The sequence below is a fragment of the Aegilops tauschii genome, chromosome 2, assembly GCF_002575655.3.
Source record: "Aegilops tauschii subsp. strangulata cultivar AL8/78 chromosome 2, Aet v6.0, whole genome shotgun sequence".
NCBI classification, from domain to species: domain Eukaryota; kingdom Viridiplantae; phylum Streptophyta; class Magnoliopsida; order Poales; family Poaceae; genus Aegilops; species Aegilops tauschii.
In genome coordinates this window covers 20,508,327-20,525,295 of record NC_053036.3, presented here as the reverse complement: position 1 = coordinate 20,525,295, position 16,969 = coordinate 20,508,327, and the positions used below count along the sequence as shown (strand labels likewise).

At 43.2% G+C, this 16,969-nt stretch overlaps 1 long non-coding RNA gene across 1 annotated transcript; it reads right to left on the bottom strand.

The window, feature by feature from the left end:
* Nucleotides 1-3,275: 3,275 nt before the first annotated feature.
* LOC109775886 (uncharacterized) lies at nt 3,276-3,920 on the bottom strand. The gene is made up of 2 exons (XR_002235909.3): nt 3,832-3,920; nt 3,276-3,747 (listed from the first exon to the last, which is right to left on the bottom strand). It is a non-coding gene; the product is annotated as an uncharacterized lncRNA (long non-coding RNA).
* Nucleotides 3,921-16,969: the final 13,049 nt, after the last annotated feature.

The following is a 16,969-nucleotide window of genomic DNA, read 5'->3' as shown; positions in this document are numbered from 1 at the left end:
ACGTGTGCTGAACACGGAGGTGCCGTACATTCGGTACTTGGATCGGTTGGATCGTGAAGACGTTCGACTACATCAACCGCGTTAACATAATGCTTCCGCTTTCGGTCTACGAGGGTACGTGGACACACTCTCCCTTCTCGTTGCTATGCATCTCCTAGATACATCTTGCGTGATCGTAGGAATTTTTTTTTAATTACTACGTTCCCCAACTACTCCGCCTCCTTCTCCAGCTGCTCCCGCGCGTGAGGGCAGCACTCCTCCTCCTTCTTCGCCTGCTCCGGCCCATACGAGCAGCCTGCCTCCTCCTCCGCCTCGTCAGCAATGGCGAAAGACAGAAGTCGCCGCTCCGGCTGCTCCGGTGCGTCGGAGCACTCCGCCTCCTTCTACTACTTGTCAGCAGCAACGGAAGAGAGATGCCGCCGCTCCGGCGTCTAGCAGTACAGCCAGAGGCGGTAGGCAATATAGATTCGGTCCATCTCTCAAGCCTCTAGAGAAGTTAACATACGATATGACCGTGGAAGAAAGCACAGAGATCTGTGAAGCCCAAGTGAAGGACTTCTTTGAAACGCGAAGACCAATGAAACATCCACCTCCGGAGCAACCACCACCGCCTTCGTCGGATGACAACCATGTCCGTTGTCTTAAAAAGACACTGGAAGATGCGCGCCGGTCGGGAATGACTTCAAGTGATAAAAGGTTAGCAGAAAGAAGAAGTGGGAAAAAATTTCCCAGCTCGGAGAACAGGAGAACCAATCGTGCCCCTCGCTCAAGGTGTCTAGCGATATCGTCGCAAATCTGCCGCGGATGCTGCCCGGTACCAATCCTGGTTCGTAATGCAACCGAGACTAATGTGTACATTGAGCTGTGACCAAAGGCCCAAAAGACAAGGGGGGGGGGGTGGCAGGGCACGCACCGAAAGAGCGGATATAGAATAGAAATAAAAGAAGAGCGAAAAGACACACCTGGGCGGTGATGTGCCAACCAGACCCCCACCCCCCCCCCCCCCCACCCCAATCTGCGATCTGAAGGTTCAACAACCGGGTAATGACAAACGGTGCACCGAAAAAGGCCGTAGGGAAAAAGAGAGAACATTTCATCCCAAGTATAAAATAGAGAGTGGATACAATGATCCGGTAACGTGCCGACCTGAAGACCTCTAGCATTTTGCTAGCTCCGACATAGTCCAATAACACGTAGTGGACAGAAAGAGGGCCGACCAGGCAGAGTTGAGCAAACTAGTAGAAATGATGGGAGAAGTGAAAGAGCTGGCACAAAAAAAGAGAGAAGGACTGCTCTAGCTCCCCCCCCCCCCCCCACACACCACCAACACACACACGCGCGCGTACCAGGACAAGACACACATGTTACAGAAAGCCTACACGAGAGGAGTGCCCACACACACACATTCCACAGGTCATTTACCTCCAAAGTCGCACGGATGTGAGACATGGGTTAACGAAATCGGACGGCGGGAGGTCGACAGGTAGTCAGAAGGCAATCGAGGGGAGCGATCACAGGGTCCAGGGGCCGCTGGTGCCCCCGAATGGGCTGAGGAGGTAGGTACTCCAACATCCTTTAGAGGAGTAATACCGGAAAAAAATGAGATAGTGGTGTGTAAGATTGGGATTGGACTCCTGACCTCCTCAGGCCCAATACCTTGTGATTTATTATTGGTTTTATTCAATATTATTTGTATTTATTTGATCAATTGCCATTTTAAAAATAAATAGCTTAATATTCCATTTTTTCGCCAATGGACTGGCTGAGCCAATGGTCTGACCAGTGATAACCTAAACCGACAAACCCTTCCGGTTGGGTCGCCTGCCCGATTCTTAAACTATGAGGACCTCGCATTTTCCTTAAAAAAAGGAGCTATTCTTTAAAGCATGGCAGCAAAATGTTTTTGCATTGCCACTTCTCCACTCACATTCTTAGTTATTGCTTCTTGAACTGATGCAAAATTTGGTCCTTCAGAAAAGTAACGCTGAATTTTGCTGTTCTGGAATTTAGTAGTGCAAAATTTTGCTGTTCTGAAAGTTGTTCTGCTCTCGAAGGCCTGTTTTCTGCTGATTTTTCTTTTTGCAGTGTAAACCACAGTGAATTGGTACAGAACTGTACTTGGATACCCAGGTTGCTTACTTTCTTTACACATCTCTACAATCCATTATTTTGAATTTTCGTTTCTCATTTAGCTCTTATCTTCAGGAGTTAATTTGCTCAAATCAGGTAAAGCAATGAGCCAATTGGTACCCGCTGCTGGTGCTTTGATCATTGTTGTGTATTATTTAAGTCTTGACATATAATGGTTTACCCATGCCACTTACTTACCTCAGAAACATTGTTTTACCTAATCTTTAATTTGAGTACGAAGCTTCTAGAGGTTCCCGTGTCCTTTACTATCAGTTCTCTTATTCTATCTCAGTAATCTCGACATGATTCTAGTTGTTTCCTCTCTACTCTAGTTATGTTTCCTGCTGTCTGAATGTAATACTTGCGGCGTTCTAATGTTAACCAAAGGTAGTTGAGTACTACTGTTGCTTATGGAGTTATATGCATTTGACGTTTATTAGCTGGCATTTCTCAATCGTGGTCCACTAAATGTTCAGACATGGGGCGTAATGTATTATGGATTCTGCAGTGTGACACATGCAATGGCCTTCTCGAACTGTTGTTGGTTATGTCCTCTTATGGGTTTCAGGCTTTCAGCATCGTTTTTCCAATTTGCATATATGCATGGTCTTTTTCTGTTCGTTGAATAGATGCTTTGAGGCATGTGGCAACACTGTTAGGACAACAATTTATTTATGTAAACTCACTCTGTCTTTCGCCGACTCTTGCAAGAACAGGGAAACCTCGGAGAAACTAGTTGACCACTGATTTTGCTTGTTTCAGTCTACGACTGCCAAGATCTTTTTTTTCGTTGGTATATTTCCAAGTACAGCCTGAATCTTAAGCTGTGACATGCACAAGGCTTGCTGCATTGTACAAATTTGACGGAAGATTTGTGTTCACCCTGAAATAAGCAGCGACTTTCTTCTGGAGATCAACATGAGTTCAGAGTTGAGAGCCATAGTAGAGTTCCAAGGGTGTGCTCTTTCCTTTGAAACGGAACAAGCATAAAGGTAAGCATCTCTGCCCGACGGATGCTTCTTTAGAAGCATAAGCATCTCTAGATGAGCGCCGAAGTGCGGTGGGACCGTGGGAGTGCATACGCACCACACTTTACTGTATCTTAGCTTCGAAAATATTTTACTCAAGTATCATACACAGATGAGTGTCCGTTAATTCAACCAGTACATCAGTAGCATATAGGATAGGTACATTACTGAGAACTTGATTGTGTGTAGCATATAAGGTGCCATGGACGGATTACACAGAAACATTGACAACATGGAACATATCTCATGCCAAATGACTCCGTACGTGGAAGTAAAAGCAATATAAACTGGGGGTATTCATTCCGTCTCATAATCCCTCTGTTTGCCTTAGTTTCCTCCAACATCTTGAGTTGCTTCTTGAGTATTCTGGGACATCCCTTGGCAATTAGGGTAGGTTCCAAGTGGGCACTGGTGATCATTGCTCGGAGGCCGGTTCCTTCCAGCAGTGCCAGACATCAGACTGCGCATTTCCTTCTGTGGCACCACTGTATCGTGAGATTCATGGTTCGCCACATTTCTTGGCATGCAGGTGCATAGGTTGATAAAAATCAGCCCAACAACCATGATCACACTTATCTTCATTAGTGTACTTATGGAAATAAGAAAACAAGAAAGTTAATTAGGATAACTGCAGGAAGACGAAGCTCTTCAAAATGCAAGAAGTAGTACTTACATAATTCTGCTCAGATTGGTTGAACTGAATGGTTTGTACAGCTCTCTCTAGTAGAGAATAAACTTAATGTGATGTGATAAGCTACTTATAGGGGGCAAGAATGGATGTTTGCCTCTTTTTTGTTCACATCTGACACTCTACCATGGAAAATGCACTAGTAGAAAAAGGGCTATTTGTCCCGGTTCATAAGGCCCATCTGTCCCGGTTGGGGAACCGGGACTAAAGGGTCGTTACTAATGCCTAGGTCTTTAGTCCCGGTTCTTATACTAACCGGGACAGATGGGCCTCCACGTGGCCGGTGCTGCGAGCCCAGGCAGGAGGCCCTTTAGTCCCGGTTGGTGGCACCAACCGGGACCAATAGGCATCCACGCATCAGCTGTTCAGGGGCTAGGGTTTTTTTTCTGAAAGGGGGGGTGGATTTGGCGGTTTTGTATGGTTAATTAAGGTTTTTCATATATTGTGTTAGGTAGCTAATTAATTAATAGAGATAAGTGTCCTCTCTTATCTCCGTGCTTGGTCGACGCTACGTACTATATGTATAGAGAGGCCCTCGACACGCTAGCTAGTAAGAAAATGAAGCAAACCATTAAGTACAGAAGTTCTTGATGCATACCGAGAGAAGTGATCGACCTCTACTTCTCCAAGAGATTGGTCGAACAACAAGTTTTCGTATTATCTATCCGACGCTACTGGCTACATACATATATAATATGTAAGATCTCTTACAATCCCCTAGCATTTGAACTCAACTTTCACATGGTATTCTCCGACTTTATTGATGACGTGGTCAAGAAAGAATCCCGCCAATTCCTCTTGAATTGCTTTCATGCGATCTTGTGGTAGGAGTTCATTCCGCATCTAACACGTCTAATTTGAAGAAGGGGGTTCATACATATATATGAATGAAACTCAACAGAAATGATGGTGTAATAAAATGAAATTGTGAATATTATTGCTTACGCACTTCATATCGTCTTTTAGAGTAGCCCCGCTTACCTTTGCAAGTCGCGTTGTAGATGAACTCACACACGTAGTATCCACAGTAATCATTCCTTTGTTCCTGCCACAAGCACTTTACGAGAAATAGAGGTCAATCAAACTGATAATGAAGCATTATAAATGGCATTGATGAAAGTAGCTAGAATCAACGGGAGATGCGCGCAACTAGCTAGCTAGTAGTACTTACTTTCGGGTATGTATATTGCAGCTCCTTCGGCAGTCCCGGAGCTTCTGCGGTGAACTGTTTCCAAACCCTGCAAGACAAAGAAAATAATTAGTACTTGAGATATCAGGAAATGAACAAAAAGTTGCCGATATGGTGCGATAATGATCGATTGAACTTACTTGTTGAGAATTTTAGTCATGTCCGCATAGGTCCCGAGATCTTTTCGTCTCGAGTCTAAGACGGTTACTAGTCCCCGCTCAAGCTTAATCTCCAGGAGAATATAGTGGAAGCTGCGCACGCATGCATAACTCATCAATTACATTACTATAACCTCGCTCGGGTAATAAGGGAAACCTAATATGCACATGACAGTAACACTCACTTGAAGTTGTAAGGAAAGAGCATTAAATCTTTGTTTTGATTTATTAGCAATGGTTTGAGCAAGTTGGCCTCGGCATCTTGGGCGCTCTTTTTAACCTGAAATTCATCTATGAGATTTGTGTTAATGAACCCAATATCATACATTTCTGCTTTTCTGCACTCGACGATCTTCAATCTGCATAATATAGTGAGGATAATTATAAATACATGCAATGAAAGAGCTGAGCTATATATAGAGACTTAATGACAGAAGTAGTACTTACAGACAGTAGCAAGTGACCGTTAATTTATCGTGGGCCTTTTGATTGAAGAACTGGAAGAACTCCTCAAATGGAACATGCAACGGATCAATTCCAACGAGGTCGTGCTCCTCTTTAACTCTCAGATACAAAGTATTCGTCCCCCCAGACTCTCTGCAGGTTTTCATGTACCAATCATGGAATCTTCGCATCATCGTTGTTAGAGATTTTTCATCTTTGACGAGAGGCTTCCCGCACTCGTATCTGTGTCCGTCCACCTCCAAGAAATCATAATGTACATCGTCGGGCAGGTAATCTCCAAGATTGCCATAACCGGGCACCATCCCCGGAGCATTAGCGACGATGTTGCTAGACACATTGAGCGGGGGGCACGATTGGTTCGCTTGTTCGCCGCGCTGGGCAATTTTTTTCCCAGCTGCTCGTCGTTCTTTTAACCTTTGATCACTGACAGTACTTCCCGACCGCTCCGCTTCAAGATATGTCTTTTCAGTAATGCGCTCATAGTTGGTTTTCGGCGGAGACTTTGGTGGTTTCCTCAGGGCATCGATAGTGCGCTTTGCTTTCACCGGATCTACCTTCTCTTCCGGAGGTGGAGGTCTCTCTGCTTTCGTCCCTTCAAAGAAGTCCTTCACTTCTTTTTGCACGATCTTCTTGTTTTCTTCCACGGTCATCTCGTACGGTAACTTCTCTAGAGGCTTGAGAGGTGGACCGTATCTGTATTGCCTCCCGCCTCTGGCTGTACTGCTAGACGCCGGAGCAGACGTAGCGGCTGCGGCTGTCTTCTTTCGTGATTGCTTACGAGGCGGAGGAGAAGGACTACGACGCGCCGGAGCAGCCGGGGCGGCGGCGGGTCTCTTCCGCCCTTGCTGGCGAGGCGGAGAAGGAGGAGGCTCGTGTCTACTCGGGCGCGCCGGCGTAGGCGGAGAAGGAGGCGGAGTGCCGCCACGCGCCGGAGAAGGAGGCTGAGTGCCCTGATCGTCACTCGCCGGAGGAGGAGGCGGTGGAGGAGGCGGAGTGCCCTGACTCGCCGGAGGAGGAGGAGGAGGCCGAGGCGTCCAGTTCGGAAGGTTGATGAGCTCCTTCTGCCATATGCATGGAGTCTTCAGACAAGAACCCAGCCGAGTCTCCCCATCACCCGTAGGGTGGTCAAGCTGGAGGTCCTCAAATCCTTCTGTGATTTCATCCACCATCACCCTAGCATATCCTTCTGGAATCAGCCTGCAATGAAAAGTTGCGCCAGGTTCAGGAGGTACAACAGAGCCAACAGCCGCCTTGACTTTCAATTCCATCAACTGCGTCATAAGGTGGCAATGTCGAGACTCTGTGATAGCATCTATGGGGTAGCTAGCAGGAGCCGTGAAGACAGGCTCCTGAAGCAGCTCCGTGGAAGCCACGCTTCTTCTCCACTAAGATGGCGGGGTAGCTTCGGCAGGTCGCGTGCTGCGAATTGCGTCTCGTTCCTCTAGCGCTTGTACCCTTGCATGCAGCGCCTGTAGTTGGGTTAACTCCTTTTTCTTCTTCCTCTCCCGGCGTTTGTAACCGCCTGCGTCGGGAAATCCAGCCTTCCACGAAAGGGAGCCTGGCGTGCCTCGTGTCCATCCGGGGTGCTTAGGATTCCCAAGGGCCTCTGTGAGCTCGTCGTTCTCTCTGTCCGGAACGAAGGTCCCTTGCTGCGCTTTTTCGATATACTCTTGAAGCTTCTCGATGGGTGTGTTCAGCTGCTCATTGGTCCAAACGCACTTCCCTGTTACAGGGTCCAATTTTCCCCCAACCCCGAAGAACCAAGTCCTGCAACGGTCTGGCCAGCGTCGCGTCTCTGGTTCGATCCCTTTATCAATGAGGTCATTCTCAGCCTTGTCCCACAACGGCCGGGCTTTCAGGTAGCCACCTGACCCCGTGCGATGGTGATGCTTCTTCTTTGCAGCATTCTTCTTGTTTGTCGCGGACATCTTCGCGGCTCTCTCAGATTTCTTTTTGGTGACAAATGCGGGCCACTGATCTTTGATCTTCTCAAATCGGCCGATGAATTCTGGAGTCTTGTCTTGGTCAACAAACGATGATTTCAGCTCATTCTTCCACCTCCTGAATAGCTCAGCCATCTTCCTAAGAGCATAAGCCTTGATCATTGGCTTTTTAACTGGATTCTCCGGATCTTCCTCTGGCGGGAAGGTGAAATTTTCCTGCAGCGCGGTCCAAAGATCAGCTTTCTGCTTATCGCTGACATAAGACACCTGAGATTCTATGTCCTTAGGCTTCAACCATTGCTCGGTGCTGATCGGGATCATGTCCCAAACTAGAACCCCGCACTGAGCATTAAATTTTTGCTTGGTCCGGAGGGGTTCAATCGGTTGGCCAGCGCGATCAATTTCGATGATCGTGTACCTTTCATCCGTGCGCAACTTTCTCTTCGGGCCTCGTCTCGTTACCGAAGTGTTGCTCGATCCGGAGGGCTAGAAAAGAAGAAAAGGAAGAGAGTTAATATGTGTTATACCAAAAACAATTAATGCATCAATTAGCTATATAGTCAGCACATGTTTAATTAATTAATATATATACCTGGCCGAACTCCGTTCGGTCACCGTAGCCGTCATCACGGTGTCCTTCCCCCTCCATTCGGTCACCGGAGCGGTCATCACGGTGTCCTTCCCCTCCATTCGGTCACCGGAGCCGTCATCATGGTGTCCTTCCTCCTCCATTGTTTGATCATCATCGTAGCCCGCTTCTTCATCCTGTCTTTCCAGACCATCAGTGCATGTGTCGTTGAGAAACGACAAGACAGCATCACTTCCGTGTGCGATTATCACCCCCAACACCGCTTCTTTTGCTTCGTCTCGGGGGTGCGGATCCATAGTTTCTGCAAATATTTACAACATGGCAATTATTATTCAAATATTTGCAACACGGCAACGCTTCAAGGGTTTGGGGTGGCCTCAACAACGCTTCAAGGGGTTCGGGGTGCCCTCGACGACAACGCTCTTTTAACTTGGTAAATTTGGGTGGCCTCAAGAGAGTTTGTCAATCGGGTAGGGGCGCGGCGGGAGGGGGTAGGAGACCGACATCGTTTTTTTCTAGGGTTTGGGTGTCCTCGAGAGTTTTGGTCGAGCGAGAGGGCCGGGAGGGTGCTCCCGTGGTATAAGTTATCACGGTCGAGAGGGGGTATATATATCGACCACCCCTCATGTCGAAGTTATCTGGGAGGGGGTTATATCGACAACGACGACATACATACATGGGAAAATAATGTTATCGGGGAGGGGGTATATCGACCCCCCCCCCTCGTGTTGAAGTTATCGGGAGGGGGTATATCGACAACGACATTCCCGATAAAAAATAAGAAGACGAAGAAGAAATAAAAAAAGGCGAAGAAGAAAGGAATAGAGGAGAAGATCGAAGAAAAAAGAGAAAAAAAAAAAGAGGAGAAGAAGAAAAAATAGACTATTTTTTCTTCTTCTCCTCTTCTTCTTCTCCTTTCTTCCTCTTCTTATTTTCCTTTTTCCTCTCATTCTTTTTCTTCTTCTTCCTTTCCTAGCTAGATATATAAAACTTTTCTAAAAATGTAACTTTTGCATATATAAAACTTTTTCTTCTTCTTCCTTCTTCCTTCTCTCTTCCTTCTTCCTAAATATATAGAACTTTTCTAAAAATGAAACTAACCTAAAATGTACTAAATCAGAGAACATATATAGATAAAACTTTTCTAAACATCTAACTTTTGCATATATGAACATATATACACAGAGAACATACATACATATATACATTTTTATAAAAATACAAAAAACAAATCATCATATATAATGAACAAAAAATCTGAAAAAAATAGGACATATAATCATATATACACACATACATATAATCACACATATGCACATAATCTGAAAATAAATCATATATATGAAAAAAAAAGAGAGGAAGGCCGGCGGCCGGACCGAACGTGGCGGCGGCGTGTGGTCGGGGCAGGCCAGGGGCGTGGGTCGGCGTCGGGCAGGGGCTCGGGCCGGGGCGGCGCATCGGGGCAGGGGTGCGCGGCCCGGGGCGGCGCGTCGGGGCAGGGACACGGGCCGAGGCGGCGCGTCGGGGCAGGGCAACGGCGCGGGGCGACGGCGATGAGGAGCGGGCGGCGGGGCGGCGACGGCGAGCACGGGCAGCCTGGCGGCGTCGGCGAGCACGGGCAACAAGGGCGCGGGGCCGCGACGGCGAGCACGGGCAGCCTGGCGGCGTCGATGAGTTCGGCGTCGTCGGGGGCCAAATGGTCGATGAAACAGAAAAATTTGACAAGTCCTGCTTATATACACACAACATTGGTACCGGTTCATGGCAGCAACCGGTACCAATGCCACCTTTAGTCCCGGTTGGTGCCACCAACCGGGACCAAAGGTCTCTTTTCGGCAGCCCAAAGGGCGGGAAGCGGCGGCCTTTGGTCCCGGTTGGTGGCACCAACCGGTACTAAAGGGGGGGCATTGGTTCCGGTTGGTGGCACGAACCGGTACCAATGCCCACCTTTAGTCCCGCTTGGTGCCACCAACCGGGACCAAAGGCCGCGCACAGCGGCGTGGTGGTGAGAGTTTAGTCCCACCTCGCTAGTTGAGAGGGGCGCGCAGTGGTTTATAAGCCCCACTGCCGCACCCCTCTCGAGCTCCTCTCTATTGCAGGCTTACAGGCCTAATTGTCACTGCTATGCTAGATGGGCCTACTAGGCCTTCTACGGGCCTGAATCCTGGCCCATTGATGGGTTTCTAGTCGTATTCAGGCCGTGGTGGCCCAGTAGGTGGCAAATTTTTTATTTTTTCCCAGTTTTTTTGTTTTCTTTTTTGCTATTTTTTGTTTTGTTTCTACTTACAACAAAATACTTATTTATTTTATTTTTTTTCTAATTACTTATTTATTTTATTTTATGATAATTCTTTTTGCTATTAAAGTTTCTAACAAAAAAAGTTCTTTATGAAAATTCTATTTGCTTTTAATGATTTTGAACAGAAAATACTTTGATAATTTTAGTTGCATGAATTTTATATAGTTTTAGTAGAGGTTGCTTATAATGTTTTGAACAGAAAATAGTTTGGTAATTTTAGTTTCATAAATTTCATTTATGTTATTAATGTTTATTATATTTTATTTTATTTTGTTTCTACTTATATATTTTATTATAGTTTATATTATTTTGTTTCTAATTAATTATTTATTTTATTTTATGATAATTATTTTTGCTATTAAAGTTTGTAACAAAAAAGTTGTTTATGATTTTCAACCCTTTCTGACTTCATTTGATATTTTTCGTGCATTTAGTGATTTTTTTCAGCCATAAGACCCTGAAATTGAAAAGCACTACAAATGAACTTTGAAAAGGTTGAAAGTTGGCATGGTATCATCATTTCACCCACATAGCATGTGCAAGAAAGTAGAGAGGCTTACGGCAAAAACTGGATGCACTTCGTATACAAAACGGACAATCACTTTCGAAGTATCAGGGTTTCACACGGAAACTCGTCTGTTACAAAGGGATTTCATTTTTTGAACTTATTTGAACTCCATAGTTTTTCTGTGTTCAAAATGCACCATTCAAAGCCACATCATCAATTTTCAACCCTTTCTGACTTCATTTGATATTTTCCGTGCATTTACTGATTTTTTTCAGCTATAAGACCCTGAAATTGAAAAGCACTACAAATAAACTCTGAAAAGGTTGAAAGTTGGCATGGTATCATCATTTCACCCACATAGCATGTGCAAGAAAGTAGAGAGGCTTACGGCAAAAACTGGATGCACTTCGTGTACAAAACGGACAAACTCTTTCGAAGTATCAGGGTTTCATACGGAAACTCGTCTGTTACAAAGGGATTTCATATTTTTGAACTTATTTGAACTCCATAGTTTTTCTGTGTTCAAAATGCACCATTCAAAGCCACATCATCAATTTTCAACCCTTTCTGACTTCATTTGATATCTTTCGTGCATTTACTGATTTTTTTCAGCTATAAGACCCTGAAATTCAAAAGCACTACAAATGAACATGGATAGATAAGTGACCAAATTAATAGTAGTTCATCATCACATTAAAACCAAAGTACATACATAGTTCAAATTGAACAACATATAGCTCTCCAGAGCATCTAGTTAAACCATACATTGAAACTATGTAAAACCTTTCAATGGAACAACAAATGCAATCATAATCACAACTAAGGTAACAATTGATCCAACGGCATAATGATACCAGGCCTCGGTATGAATGGCATATTTTCTAATCTTTCTAATCTTCAACCGCATTGCATCCATCTTGATCTTGTGATCATCGAAGACATCCGCAACATGCAACTCCAATATCATCTTCTCCTCCTCAATTTTTTTTTCCTTCAAGTAATTGTTTTCTTATTCAACTAAATTTAACCTCTCGACAATAGGGTCGGTTGGAATTTCAGGTTCAACCACCTCCTACATAAATAAAATCTATGTCACGTTGGTCGGCATAATTGTCATAAACAATAACTAAACCAAATAGTTATAAAAAGATAATATATACCACATCCGAATCATAGACAGGACGAGGGCTGACGGGGGCTGATACCAGAACCATCGCACTATATAATAACAAGGAATAATAAAAGTAAGAAAATTAGACAAGTATCTATCTGAAGTAAGAATTTTTTTTCTTTCAGAAAGAAGATAAGAACAAGAGGCTCACCACGGTGGTGCCGACGACGAGATCGGCGCGGGCGATCGACGGCGGTGAAGACGGGGACGGGACGTGACGGACCGCTAAACCTAGAAAAATCTCGGGGAAAATTGAGCTCGGAGGTCGAGTTTCGAGAGAAGAAATATTAACTAGTGTGGCTCGGACATTTCATCAAACACCTCATGTGCATAGGAGGTGAGCTAGAGCACCCAAATGCCCTCCCCTCGCCGGCCAGCAAAAAACAGAGCAGTGTGGAGTGCTCTGCTCGCCGGCGATGGGCTATATATATAGGCAACTCATTTGTCCCGGTTCGTGGCTGGAACTGGGACCAATGGTTGTGGGCCAGGAGCGAGGCCCATTGGTCCCGGTTCTTGCCTAGAACTGGGACAAAAGGTTCCAGACGAACCGGGACCAAAGCCCACGAGGCCCCGGCCGGCCACCTGGGCTCACGAACCGGGACGAATGCACCCATTGGTCCGGTTCATATAAAAACCGGGACTAATGGGCTGGCCAGGCCCGAACGAAAGCCCCTTTTTCTACTAGTGATGGATCCTCCACTAACTGGAGATTGTGTAGAGAAATGATGGCAGGGTGAAAACTACTCCCCCCCCCCCCCAAACGTTTACCTTCTTTTACTGTATGGCACAATCAGGAAATTTACTTTTCAAGATCCATATAGCGGCTTGAGCTATCATCTCCAGTGGTCAAAAGCAGATTGCTTTTTGAATAATGACACCATGGATGTAATTTTCAGCTGTCTTGTCTTAAAAAAGATGGTGAATTAGGTTTCTCCATTATCGTTTAACCTATGGTCATTTGAGCTGTGTCCTATCTAAAGTAATTCAGTTAACTTTTTTCAGTTATGTGCACAAAAATATAGGTACCTACACGAAGTGGTAATTAGCAGGTTTGATAATATTTGAAAATAAATAGTCTACGTGCAAGAGTGCCACAATTCCCTTAATATGTCATCTTAATAAACAGATATTCAGTACATAGTTTTCCCTAGTGATTCACAAACTAGAACCAAGATTACCATTTGCATATCTTGTTTCCTTACAAACAAGGACATAATGTTAGTGGGTAAGGAGAATGAATGTAGTCATTACAATTAAAATCAAATTTACTCCATGGACAAGAACGACTAACCATATATAATTCCAAAAAGATTAGCAAGCTCATAGCTAGCATTGTTTCTGTTTTTTCAAGAACATGGCCAATGTATTTTGATTCCTCCCTACGACAACATGCAAATTTCACTTCGGGGAGCGCTGAAATAGAATGATTAAAAATAGCGTCAACATGCAAGGAGGGCAATATGATGAAACAAATAGTGTGGTGGTGCTGAAGAGATAAAGGAACATGACAATGTTGTGCCCTGGAGATTAATCTCAGAGAGTATGACATGAAACATCAGTCTTTCTTGGACCAAGGCTGATATGTAGTTTCAAAGTCACCCCTAAATAAGTACACCTCGAATTGCATTTTACATTATATTTAATGGTTAAACAAGTTACTCTTTTTTCGGAGCAATAAGACTGCTGGAAAGTAGACTCATTACACCTTTCATCCCCTGGTGTGATAATGCTGCGCAAGATAGTAAATGTCCATTCACATTGTTTAGAGACACATGATAAAGTCTAACAATTAATGCAAATTGACCTATCATATTCCAGGCACATCAAATTCACCCACTTTCAGTTGTCTAGTATCTTTTATTGGTGGAGAATCAAGTTTTTACACGAGAAGATTTACCTTGAATAGTTCAAATCGAACATCACCATTTTTATCTCCTATAAGTAGTGCATCACCATATCACATTTTTGTCTACCAGGAGAAGGTGAATGACAAGCTTTTAGCTGCACTTCAGCAATATCCATGTTTGGTGAATATTTACAATCTTATGCATGTGCATTCGATGTTGTATTATTTCAAAAACCCTTACCATATCAATCTATGTATGGTTTTTTTATACAGACTGCATAAGATGATGCTCAATGACTGACCTATGTATGTTTATTTCTTAGGGTCTGCAAGAAGTATCAACAATGAAGGTCATTGTGTTGGTGATCATGTCAATGCTTCTTACCAATTCATGCCAATGTGTCAGTTCAAGGAGCATCGAGGGGAATGCAATGCAAGTGAAGAGCATGCGCAAACTGACTTCTATTTCTGTTTATGGAAGGAGTACCCCTGCTGGTGAGGAAATTCATCATGCGTGTCCACTATTGAACTACCCCTGCCAAGGGATGTTCCACAGTTCCATGGAGAGCACAGAAGAAGAAGGTGGGAAACTAACTCCCGTTATTATCATTGAAATAACTTAAGATAAGTCATAGTGCGAGATCATGCACGTGCTTGCTATGTAACTTTTATCTTGTTTTGAGGACTTAATGTTCAAGTACGTGTATATTGTACTTCTGAAATTATTATATTTATAAATAAGAGTCTTAAAAACTCTATTGTAAGGCTACTTTTCTTGTGGTGTAGTTGATGTTAAAAGCTTTTGGATGCTAGGACAATAAACTTGACCACAACATTCAGTAGTTACTTTCCTTCAAATGTGAAGGGTTAAACAAGTACGTACTTGATCGTATGTGTATGATAATACTATAGACAAAATATCATCATACATATATCATTAATTTTCACCTACCTATACATGCTAAGTCAATTGATGTTTTTTGCGACAAAATATCTACTAATATCATAGTACTGAAATCAAGAATGAAGATAATTTGCCATCCATATTACTAAACGGAGGATTGTAAGATAACTATATATGCAAGTCCTATATACCTAAGAGAGTCATCCCACTAACTTATTTATCTCAACATACAAGCAAGCCACCTCACCATACAATTGTGAATGGAATAAGGCCCGCCTCAACATGCATGGGAAAAAATCAACCACAACATTCAACCATGCATGGAAAAATGTTTTCATTCATTTATAATACATATATTCCATATATGTTGTTACCAATATACAAATCACATATAACAAGTCATATGTATTTTTACTTTTGGTTCTCATGTTATAAACCCAATTATTCATCAACAAATTCCCATGGCAACGCGCCGGGTATCCTCTTGGCTCTAGTTTATAAAATTAACAATGGAATTTTCTTTTGTTTAATATAAGTGATTGGAAAGTGGGCATACGAAAACATGACATGATTAAAAAATGCTAATACAACTTGGTAAAGCAAAAAAAGGAAAGATGAAACTAAATTAACTTATTAAGGTCTAGAATTTCCAATGTAAACTCGCCAAATGTACCAACCGACAAAAGTTTCACCATCTAATATGGCACAATATCCTAACACTACTACGGAAAACCCTAGTAGTAGCGTGGGGTTTTTACCTAGCGGCGGTACCTGCGCTACTGTTAGGACGCTACAACTAACTTTTAGACCAGCGCTACTGCTAAGTAGTAGCAGCATGTGTTGTAGCCGCGCTACTATTATTCATCGTATTTCATTTCTTCTGTTTCATATTGTATCTATACACCGTTATAGAAATTTTGATATAGTGGCAATTAAGAGATTGTTATATCATTATGATCATAATGAGTTATTATATTGATGGGTGGAAGAAATGCGGATTAGATTCAAGTGGATGGATCCAAAGTGACCAAGTTGGACACTTGGTCACTTTGGATCCATCCACTTGAATCTAATCTGCGTTTCTTTCACCCATTGACATAATAACTCAGCATGATCATAATAACAAGTCATCATCATCATTATAATAACAACTCATCATCATCATAGTCATGTAAAAACTTATCATAATAACAACTCCTCGTCATCATCATCTCATAGTCATATAGCAACTCATCATTCTAACACATTCTAGCACATAACTCACCATCATCATAATAACAACTCCTCCTCATCATCATAGTCATAACCAACACTAGCTAATTGTTCTTGGCACATGATGAGTACTACCTAGTACCTACTCCTCTTTCTTAGGTAAAATAGCATAAAACAGGTAAACCGGTCCATCTCCATAATGGAGAATAGAGATCCACCTGTCTCCAACTTGTGGATTGCGCACATTCATGTTGTCTCCAATTGGTTTCCTGCATGCATTCATTATTTAGCTCCATTCTTTCATATCGGGCCTTTCATCTCTTAGAGAAATCATGTATGCACCGTGGTAAGCCGTTGGGGAGTCGGTCGTAAGGTAACCATATGCATATGACCTTCAGTAAACATCATGTCAGGCACAACCTTCTTCGGGGGCTTCTGTTGAGGGACATAATAGTAACATATATATAGTTAGCAATGTAGTTTACTTAAGAAGAATGTATGCAACCAGAGTTAACAAAATCATACTAGGTTTTTGCAATGAAGTTACCATCATGCAACTCGTGGATTAGTGGCACATATCCACTATCGTTTGGGATAATTTGATAATTGTCCTTAAAAATCTCAACATCATTTATAGATGAGACAAGATATCCTTTTCTCCTCACAAGTTAGCTTAGAGCCATAGCTGTAGTACGTCTTGTCTATAGCCTTTCGAGTATTTCTTGAAGAAAAGAAATAAGCTGACAATTATAAATAAACAGGATTAGTAGGGATGAACACCAAATATTTTTAAATAAACAATATAAATTACTTCACAAATTTGTTAGACAAACTCACAT